This window comes from Thamnophis sirtalis, unplaced genomic scaffold (genome assembly GCF_051295495.1).
Source record: "Thamnophis sirtalis isolate CommonGarterSnake01/CBP01778 unplaced genomic scaffold, rThaSir2_p1.2 scaffold_6, whole genome shotgun sequence".
Lineage (NCBI taxonomy): Eukaryota > Metazoa > Chordata > Lepidosauria > Squamata > Natricidae > Thamnophis > Thamnophis sirtalis.
In genome coordinates this window covers 80,692,776-80,703,708 of record NW_028261386.1, presented here as the reverse complement: position 1 = coordinate 80,703,708, position 10,933 = coordinate 80,692,776, and the positions used below count along the sequence as shown (strand labels likewise).

The 10,933-nt window shown below is 40.5% G+C and overlaps 1 protein-coding gene across 4 annotated transcripts in view; it reads right to left on the bottom strand.

Annotated features, from left to right (window-relative positions):
• The window catches only part of RGS17 (regulator of G protein signaling 17), a 74,238-nt gene extending 63,361 nt beyond the window's left edge, over nucleotides 1-10,877 (bottom strand). For 3 of the 4 annotated variants that reach the window (XM_087718272.1, XM_087718275.1, XM_087718274.1), the window contains exon 1: nucleotides 10,645-10,877. The gene's annotated coding sequence lies outside the window, so the exon portion shown is untranslated. Of the gene's footprint in view, nucleotides 1-10,640 lie in introns of all 4 variants that reach the window. The other variant, XM_087718273.1, reaches the window with a different exon arrangement.
• Between the last annotated feature and the right edge of the window lie 56 nt (nucleotides 10,878-10,933).

The following is a 10,933-nucleotide window of genomic DNA, read 5'->3' as shown; positions in this document are numbered from 1 at the left end:
GACAAGTTTACTGACTTCCTGTCACCTGGGCTAGAAGAGAGAACTGGTCCAAAATGCAACAATTTCATCCCAGCTTCTAAATAAGTAAACTGACAAAAACGCTACAAGTGAACATCAGAATTAGCAATGAGTGGCTGCATTTGAAAACAGCACTTGACAACAACCGGATGTATAGCACAAAGATAATGTATTTCAAATGATGGTAGAATAGGCAAAATGACACTGCTTCTTTTGCAAAATAATAACAGAAAGCATTGTTATGTGAAACTCCTTAGCAGAATTGAATGCAAATAGGATGGGGCCTGTAATGTATTCTTAGTGTAAATGGCTTGATCTTTTAAAACAATCCTTTTGTAACCACTATCCTCAATATCAACGCTGACAGTTTTCCAGAACATATAAGTACAGGTAGTCCTTAACTTATGACCACAATGGAGCCCAACATTTTTGTTGTTAAATTAGATATTTGTTAAGTGAGTTTTGCTCCATTTTACAACCTTTCTTGTCAGTTGAGAGAATTGCTGCAGTTGTTAACTTAGTAACAGGGTTGTTAAGTAAATCTTGTTTCCCCATTGACTGCTTGTCAGAAGGCTGCAAAAGGTGATCACATGACCCTGGGACACAGCAACGGTCATAAATATGAACCAGTTGCCAAGCATCCGAATTTTGATCATGGGGATACTGTAAAGATTGTAACTGTTAAAAACAGTCATAAGTCACTTTTTTCAGCTTCGTTGTAACTTTGAACGGTCACTAAACAAACTGTTGTAAGTCAAGGACTACCGGTATAGATGAAGCCCACATAATACCTGAACAGAAATTTGCATCTTAAATGAGTAGGTGATGTATCCTGTGATCCAAAACAAAAAGATCATGGATGTAGGGGCTAGTAGCCAGAATGGAACAGGCCCTTCCATACTCAATTTAGCCTTTTATTGGTGGCCAAGATTTTGAAGATTGTAGACACACCCAGAATTGTATTGGAAAAGACAGAAAAAAAGTGTTTTAAAACTGGATACAGCTAAGAATTAAGAGAGGGCTTAGAAGAGACAAAGCCTGTATCATGACGATGTGTCTTCTAAAAACTGTTCAGAGTACCATTTCTAAACTGTGGTTCAGGACAACTCAATGCCTTTGTAGCACAATGCATAACAACAGAAAAAGAAACAAAACAATAACATTTTCCATTTAATTAGCCATAAAAAACATAAAAAGGCCAGGCCAGCCATATTTATTCCATTATTTTCTTTCCCATAAAGGCCACCCAGTGACAGAGGGAAACCTACAAGCAGAACATGACTGCAGTAGCATCCTTCTCATTAAAACCTTCAGCCACTGACATTGATTCTGAGAAAGAGTATGTATCCTGAGTGGGAGCTACTAATTATCTTATAGGCTTGGAAGCAAGCTTCTGTTTCATTTCCTAGAAAACATTAATGGTTTTCAAGTTCAGGGCAAAAAATAATATCTTTCTTACTAAGCTTTTCGTTTTTGATAATCTGCTTTTACCATTTAGCTCAAATAGGTAGGAAAAAGGAGAAGTAAACCAAGTCTAAGTGCAATATCCTTACCTTGGCAGGTCACAACCTGGAAAGGCCTGCTTTAAGTCAAACATATCAAGAAAAGGCAGATAAGTGTGGATCATTTTTCTCCTGGGAATTGAGAAAAGTGGAAAAAGGAGACTAATGCACTCCACAGAAAGGTGCAGTTGCGATGTAATGCTGCTGCTGATTGTTTGGGCCACAACAATTGCATGTAAAACCATACTTTTCTTTTATGATTTCCATAGTATTATCTTAAAAAACAAACCTTGGCACTTTTTCAATAAAAGGAGAATTGTCCAACCTGCATCCTTTATGTATTTATTCGGGATATTTTGTATTTATTTCCTCTATGTTAATGAGTAGCAACCAGGGGTGAAATTCAGCCAGTTCGGACCGGTTCGGGTGAACCGGTAGCTCTGACTATCAGCTGAGAACAAACCAGTTTGCTCAAATGATCAGGTAACTCCACCCGCCTGACCCTGCGCTATACTGACCTATATTCCCTTTTCTGAAGCTCAGCTGATTGGCGTGGCAGAGCGGATTGCCTGGCCTCAGCTGTTTTGCACTGGGGCTGCAGTAGAAGGTAAGTTTTCAAACGCTCTGCGCATGCACAAAGTGCACACTCAGCAAACCGGTTGTTACACCAGTGGAATCCGACTACTGGTAGCAACAGATAAAAATGCACTTCCATGGTTTTTTTTTAAAAAAAAAGGTGAAATGCTGAATTCAGTGTTTATCACAAATGTTTGTGCTGCTGTAATGGAACCTGACCAATTCTGCCTGGGCTGAGGTAACTCGAGAACAGTGGCCCACAACCTTTTGGCCACCAGGGACTGATTCTGTGGAGAGAGGTTTTTCTATGGATCAGAGGGGGAGTGGTTTCACATGCTGCCTGCATTCTGCGGATGGGGCTTCGCTTGTTGCGTGGCCTGGTTTCTAGGAGCCAAGGTGGCACAGTGGTTAAATGCAGCACTGCAGGCTACTGCTAGATCAGCAGGTCAGCGGTTCAAATCTCACCGGCTCAGGGTTGACTCAGCCTTCCATCCTTCCGAGGTGGGTAAAATGAGGACCCAGATTGTTGGGGGCAATATGCTGACTCTCTGTAAACCGCTTAGAGAGGCCTGAAAGGCCTATGAAGCGGTATATAAGTCTACTGCTATTGCTATTGCTATTGCTATTGGTTTCTGGAATCCTGCAGACCGGTGCCAGTCTACAGACTAGGGGTTGGGGACTCCTGCTCTACGGAATGTCAGAATTGTAAAATAACCAATGGCAAACACTTTTGTACTGCTGCCAAGGAAACTACCTGGTCCCGTCATGAAGGTACCAAGACACGTGTTCAACCTGAAGAAGCTTTACTTACTTTTGGCAAAGTGCAAACAGAATTAGTAACCACAAAGCTTAGCATTCAGTCCTTTCACACTGTTCTTATTACTTGTATGTCACAGACAAGATGCTTGGATGATTCATTAGAAATGTCCAGAATTTTAATGTATGCATCACTGCTATCATATAAATCATATTTAGATTCTGCTAAACAGGCATAGGATAGCTTGATAGTATGGGAAAGATACAAATCAACTAGAAACAATGGCTGAGCCTCCTTCGTATAAAGTTTTTTTATGGGATTCCACTAATCAGCTCTCTGGCCAATTTTTCTTGAATTTGTAATCACTATGTTTGCCCTTGGACACACATATCCTCAGGCTCCTGCTACTTTTGTCAAAATGATAAAATGATGACTATCAACTACAAATTCTGCCCGTTTTGGACATACATTTAACATTCTCGAGTTTATGCAGAAAAGAGACGTGCTCACATCACAATTGAGCAATACTGTTTTAATTAGACTGACCTGTTTGACACCCTCTCTTCTGACCTGAGGATGCCATTGTCCCAAATTCACAGGTGGTGGATATTTGCAGAACCTATGCCATTAATTTGGACTCAGCTGAAAGGCATGTCAAGAGAGACCTATCACATGGATAAAGTAAAACCTTCTGCTAAGATGACCATCAAATGAATAGGATGTTCTGCTAGTGTCAAGTCAAATCACATGTAGTTGTGAACCAATGCATCAACCTAGAACATTCTTATAATGTTTTATGTTGGAAGTGTCAATGTTCAAATCATTTCACTAAAGTGTGCAGTACAAAGTTCTTAACCTGAACCAAGAGTATAGACACAGGTTATTCTCAATGACAACATAAACTTTCAAAACTGTTTTTGGTGAAGTGAGGTATAGTACACAGACAAAATTGGAGATCAGCTTCAAATCTTCATTGATTCTAAGGCATGCTACAGGCGGCTGCTGAACAACTAGGAGTGGGCTATCAAAACACTACTATCTGCCTTTGCGATATCTCATATGAAGTCAAAAGACACTGACCTCAGGTTTCTCATAATCAGTAGCAACTGCTACTTAATCAGCATGATTCACATTGCCATAAATCTCATACATATGATACATATAGCCAGAATGCACCCCAAAGCCAGAATATAAAGGGGAAAATATTACAACCACAGATGCAATATGGATTTGTATAAAGAAAATACCTTTTGCTACTGTTAGTAGCTTAAAGGGTCATGGAAAAAGCATAGAAGTGCATAAAAGTGCATGGAGTGACAAGGTGTCTAGCATGGGTAAATGGTATGCAACTCTTGGTGTGTCCAAAAGATTTCAACAAAGCATTCAAAGGAAAACAATCCCCCATACCACCAGCAAAGAACATCAGAGGAGCCAAAAATAAAAACCACCCCACCATATCTTCACCATCTCAGATGAGAAAGGTTATGATTAATAAACAACTCTAGATGCAACATGAACATAGCTATGCACACTGAACTCTCAATTGAGGCAGCATAGTTTAATTGCATTATCTTTTTGCCATCAAATCAACACAGTGAAATATTCTAAGAAAGGAACCATGAATGTTTTGAAAATATCGAAGAATTGTACACAATGATCTGATAACTGCTGCTTCTATAAAGCAGAGCATGATGACCTTCTAAAGAAGGTGATGGAGAGCCCTCTGGAAATGGGTGCTTCAACAAAGACAAAATACAGTTTATCATTAAAAAAGAGAGGGCTGTAAAGCTCCATGAAGCAGTATGTAAGTCTAATCTCTATTGCTATCATCAATGAAGTGAGCTACGTGGGACATAAAATCATTAATGTGAAACTAGGTAAGAATTAAATGGAGGCCATAATCAAGATGATAACCAGACAAAAAGAGATGCAGCTCAGTCAGGGTCTCTAAAGATAATAAACTCCAAAGATATGAATTGTGAATCCTATTTATAGGGGTGTTTATCCCAAATAGAAGTCATCTAGGAAAAAAAAACCAAGGCATTCAAGAAGAGATTTGGCCGCTGCATATGGGTACATCTAAGAGTCCAGCAGAATCCTTAGAAAACATCAGATGCGAGATTCATTTTTCCCACTCTTAACCACGACTCAGGAGGAACGGCTACATGTGTCCCATTGTGGCAAGCAAAAGTCTTGGAAAGATGAGTTTATATGATTACCTAACAAGTTTAAAGGCTACGTTATGAGTCAACTGTAAAGGCTGAGCTTCACCAAGAGTCAAATATTTAGTAACTACCTACTCTGCATGATAACACTGTCAAAGTCAAGAAAAAGAGATACACTTCAGAACTGAAAAAAGGCAGATATGATGTTTGTTACTGCATCTTTAAGAAATGGGCTGCAATATAATTTCCTGTGGTTCTTTTTCCTGCTGAGTTTTTAAAAAACTTTTCCTAGTTTTTCCCCCCCCCCGTTTAAAGAAGTATCTAATTTGAGAATCCCCTGGTAAAATGCCCCAACAGAAAATAAGAACACTTCTCTTTCAGAGAATATATTTATATCGTGCACATATAAATATATTTCATCTTCATGTATTTTGATGTCATTGAAACATAATGCTTCAAGAACACTAATGCCCTGCCTCCCTAATCTCTTGAAGGGAGAACAATTTTATATAGCATAATTATGTAATTATATAGCATAATTATGCAGTAGAAATTCCTTCCACAGAAGCAGCTAGGAGAACCAGTGTAGTGTCGTGGATAAGGATTAGGACTGTGGCTTTGTTTACCTCAGCTACCCAAATTCACTTGGTGAGTTTAAACAGTCATCCTCTCTCAGCCTAACTTAACTCACACTGTTGTTATGTGGCAAAAATGGAGGAAGGAGTGCTACGGCTGTGCTAAACTTGTGGGAAACATCCCTAAAAAATGTAGTAGTATCCAGAGATACCAGATATCAGAAAACATACTAAGAAATGTTTTGAGAAGTTTAGATAAACAGTCCAGGGGCTCAGATAAATATGTTAAATAGCAGAGTTCCAAAGAAACTCTTGAAATAAGGTAATCACATTCAGATAATAGAAAAGAGAAAAGGGAAAACGGTCTGCGCTCTCTTTAAAAGTTATGAAGTTTGTAACAGTGATCCCTAAATGTTTCAATTTCTTCCATTATTATTTGAAGACAATTGCAGTATAATGCCACCATAGCAGAATGATACATCTCAGCAGTGTCCATAGACCCCCATATTATTTTTTTAAAGGCTAAATATCAGGAGATTGCCAAATCTCAAAATAGCTTTCCTACCTGAGATTTTGCAAAATGCTTCAACCTCTCAAAAGATTTGGTAATTTTCTGACATTTTGGCCTTTTAATTTTTTCATAAAATTTCATTGTGTATTCACTCAGGGGCCACTTGCAATATTTTCATGAATTGCCTCTAGTTTCGCCAATACAGATGGGGAGTTTTATTGGAATACTCCAATAAAAATGCAGACCATGAAAATAATAAGTTGTAAATCAATGTTTTTTTCCTGTTGTATGGGAGATACATCCTTTCTAGAGATACTATCCTATGAGCCATGGTGGTGCAGTGGTTAGAATTGTTGGCTAATTCTGCTGACTTCCAGGAGTTCAATCCTCACTGGCTCAAGGTTGACTCAGCCTTCTATCTTTCCGAGGTCAGTAAAATGAGGAGCCAGATTATTGGGGGCAATATGCATTGCTGACTCTGTAAACCGCTAAGAGAGGGCTGTAAAGCACTATGAAGTAGTATATAAGTCTAAGTGCTATTGTTGTCTAGCATTACTTTTCTATCCTATTTGTTAAAAAACACTCTTATTCTTAGAACAGAGGAACGGAACAAGAGTTGTGATAAGTCCATTTGGCTCCTTTGCAAGTAGCAGTGCTTAGAGAAAAGCTCTCTATTGATTAAACTCAAAGCAGAATATATCCTAGAAGAGTATTAGTACAAAGGGTCAATAGCAACTTGTTTATAATTTCTTAAATTTAAGAATCTCAGTCAACGGCCTGATTGGGAATTAAATGGAAGTATTGGATTTTTTCAAATAAGAGCAAATGTATTGAGCAAGATAGGCAAGGCTGATGTTTTTATATCTAATGCTTTCCTTTGTGGCACTGCCTATGTTTAGAATAAGCATTATGTTCTACAACTATACTCCTCATTTTTGAGATGGGAATTACGGGGAAAATTAAAATTAAAAACTTCTGTAGTAAACCTAGTGAAATTATAACTGAGGTATCTCTCTCTGGCTTTTAGCAAAAAGTGGAATGGGATAAAGTATCAATTAGGCAAAATCTAACTGTTGGTGTCTCAAAAGTAAAATTTGCCCTTTTGACACTGATGACATGTATACATATTATAAATAGGTCTGATTTATGCAGGGACAATGTGAGAACTTCTACATACCTCACCGAGCTTCAAAATGTTTTATTTTATTTTTATAAATATTTTACCTACTACCTTTCAACAAAATTTCCAAAGTAGTTAAAAGTGACACGTTGTCACACAGGCATGAGAAACACAAAATGTAGAACCTAGGAAGATCTTAACAATGAGTCACACTGAAGAGACTGCCAAATTGAGGAACAGTTGTGTGAAGCTTTGCTATCCCAACACTCAAGAACAGAACATTTCTGATCATACACCAATCAAATTCTATTACCCACTGGAATTGATTCATACTTTTCACTCATGTAAAACACAATTTGTTGGAGAACTCTTCCATGAATGCTTAATTTTAGCTAATCTGTTTTTTCTAAGGGATCATAAAGGAATATACTTTTCTAATTTCAATCTAAAATTGCAGTCCTATGAACATCCAACTGGAAATAACCCTCACTGAATTCAGCATGGCTCATTTGAATAAATATTCAAAAGAAGGGAGACAGGAAGCAGAAGGCAAATTTCAGATAACATAAAATGAAATGAAATAACCACACTAATATTAACTTCCCAATAAATTCCATGTCACTATTTCTGAGTAAACTATAGCAAAACACATGATAAAATATGATGATGATGATTTACATTTATAGACTGCTGAATCCCTAAGGACTCCCAGTAAGAGAAGATAACTCCACCTGTGGTGGCCACTGGATGGATTGAGTAGTTCAGCAGCTGTTGTTGCTGGTCCCAAGCCTGGATAAAGAAAAGAGTTAGGCATAGGGCTAGCAACCCTACCTTTTAAAAACCTGTAAAGGTTTGCCTTGCACATATGTGCTAGTCGTTCCTGACTCTAGGGAGCGGTGCCATCTCTGTTTCAAAGCCAAAAAGCCAGTGCTGTCCGAAGACGTCTCCATGGTCATGTGCCAAAATGACTAAATGCTGAAGGCACAAGGAATGCTGTTACCTTCCCACCAAGGTAGTCCCTATTTTTCTACTTGCATTTTTACATGCTTTCGAACTACTGTGTTGCAGAAGCTGGGACAAGTAACAGGAGCTCACTCCATTACATGGCATTAGGGATTAGGGACCTTTCTGATCTACAAGCTCAGTGTCTTAGCCACTGAACCACTGCGTCCCTATAAAAACCTGACTGCTATGGAAACAGCAAGTAGAAACCAAAACCACTAAAACTGGGGTATCAACATTGACCTATCGTTGATGATGGTACTGAAGCACCCCGTGCAGGAGGGCTTGATATTGAGTGCCAAAACTACCACAAGAATAAAAAAGATACATAAGAAAAGAAAAAAAGAACATCTTGGTAAAAGCCCACAAATTAAGAAAACCACAATTAACATTATGTAAACCAAATTAAACTATAACCAAACCTTGATAAATGAAGGCTCAAATGCTTTCTGTTTATAGGAACATCTATTAAAATAAATGAACAAATTCAGAATAGGTTGGAGACCCGGTTGGGGCTACCCTGAGTATAGTGCCTCTATGGACACTAGAATAACAAGAATCGTTATTATAAAGTAAGATTCTGTGACGTACATTTACAAATATATTGTAACTGAAGGCTTAATAGGCTTTTTTGGGGAGAGACACACCCTATGGCCCATATTAAGTCTGAACATTATCCCTGTGTATGCATTTAAAATAGTGCCATAACTGCAATTCTGGAGTGGTCTGTAACACAACAGATTACAATGAAACTATACATAAAAGTAGTAGCTTTTGATCCCATCTCTTAAAAGTTAGTTTGAAAGAAAAGATTTTGAGCCACCCCTCTATCTAAACCTGCTGGAGATTACAGCAATCTGAAACTACAAAAGGAATAAAATGAAGCAGAGTAGATAGTTACAAATAAAGTGTGTTGATTCATCAGACTCTGCTATATCCTGGAGGGAAAGATGGATATTCTGAAAGCAAAAAGACCAGGCCCTTTCTTCCTTTTTTTTTTTTTGACATTTCCATACCAGCAGGGTAGCTAGTAATCCTGCTAAGACGATCTATGAAGCAGCCAAAATTTCAGATGCCACTTCCAATGAGTGGTAAGGGCGGTGACAGATTTTGACTCTACCTCACTAGACCCCTTCTGTTGCTCTTGCCTAATCAGAAACAACCATCCTGTTGGTTGCCTGTCTCTACAGCAGCCACTGCCCCCCCTCTGCCGCCCCAATTTGACATATCTGGGTCTCTAAGTGGACCCAAGCCTTTCCTCCAACTTCATGCAATCTCAAAAGAGCAGGGGAGAAGGAGAAGGAGCTAAATAGGTCTCGGCCAAGCAGAAGAAACTCCAATGGACTGGCAAGACCAGGAAATGTTTTCTTGGCTGACCTTAGGAATAATAAGGAAAAGCTCTGCACCCCACCTCCTCAGTTACGTGTGTGTGTGTGTGTGTGTGTGTGTGTGTGTGTGCGCGCGTGTGTGTGTATGTGGGGTCGGGTAGCCTCTTCACATCAAAGCTATAGGATTCATTTCTTTTCCTTTCCTTCTGACCAATTCTATGATGTTTTTAAGACCAGTTGTTTTAAGGAAAGGATGCCAATTTCTTACAGAGAGTGGTGAAGGAGATAAAATTTGGAAGTGAGGAGAGAAGAGAAGAGAAGAGAAGGGAGAAGATGATTCTATAACTGCCAAAGAGATTGGGGAAGGCAAAAGCAAGTTCCAACATTGTATTATTTCTTGGTAAGGAGGAGGGAAATGTCTCTTTTTACATCTGCAAAGGACGCCTGTACTTCTACGGAGCTTCTCTCCTCCTCCCCACCTTTCTCCCCCCCCCCAATTCCCCCTTTCCTAAGGTCCTCTTTCAGCGCTTCCAATCTCTTCTGTCTTCCTGTCAGGTTCAAGTCCTTCGCTCCAGCCCCTCAGCATCTTCCCGCCGGCAGCCCCGGGCGTGAGGAGGGCAGGTCCAGGGAAGCCACCACGCCGAGCCTCTCCCCTCCCTCTTTCTGCATCACTGGAGAGAAACAACATTTCCCCCGCCACACACACACGCGCGCGCGCGCACACACACACACTTCGAACACACTAGCGCGTGCGCGCGCAGTCACTCACTTACACACTCACTCCCTCACACAAAAACACACCGAGCGCACCCCAAAAACCCAGGCTTCCACCTCTGGTCGCCCTCAGTCATACCAGTTTCTCGCTTTCGCACTCCACGCAGGCAGGCAGGCAGGAAGGCAGCCCCTCCCTCCCTGCCTCCCTCCCTGCCCCTCGCGGTTCGCCTGGTCGAGATCTAGATCTATCTCCAAGCACCGGTCTATAAAGCAGACATTTTGGTGCCAGCGATTTGTCCAAGGCGGAGGGTTGAAAGGAGAGAGCGAGAGAGCGAAAGAGAGAGAAGGGGGGAAAAAAGCGGTCCATCTTACCCACCCCCGCCTGGTGGTGTGTGCTTGGCACTGAACGGTCCCGGGGAAAAGGCTGGTGCAGCTGGTCCTTAGCGGAGCTGGTTTGCTGCCATCCGCCCAACTTCAGCACCCAGCCGGCAGGGAAAGACAGAGAGAGCGAGAGAGAGAAAAAGAGATAGAGAGGGAGGGAGGGAAGGAAAGAAGGAGGGAGGGAGGAAGGAAAGGAGGGAGAGGGGAAAGCGAGGAAGGGAGGGTGGGGAGCAGAGCAGAGGCTCCGGGCGCGCATGCGCTTTTTAATAGCGTTGGCCTCGGCG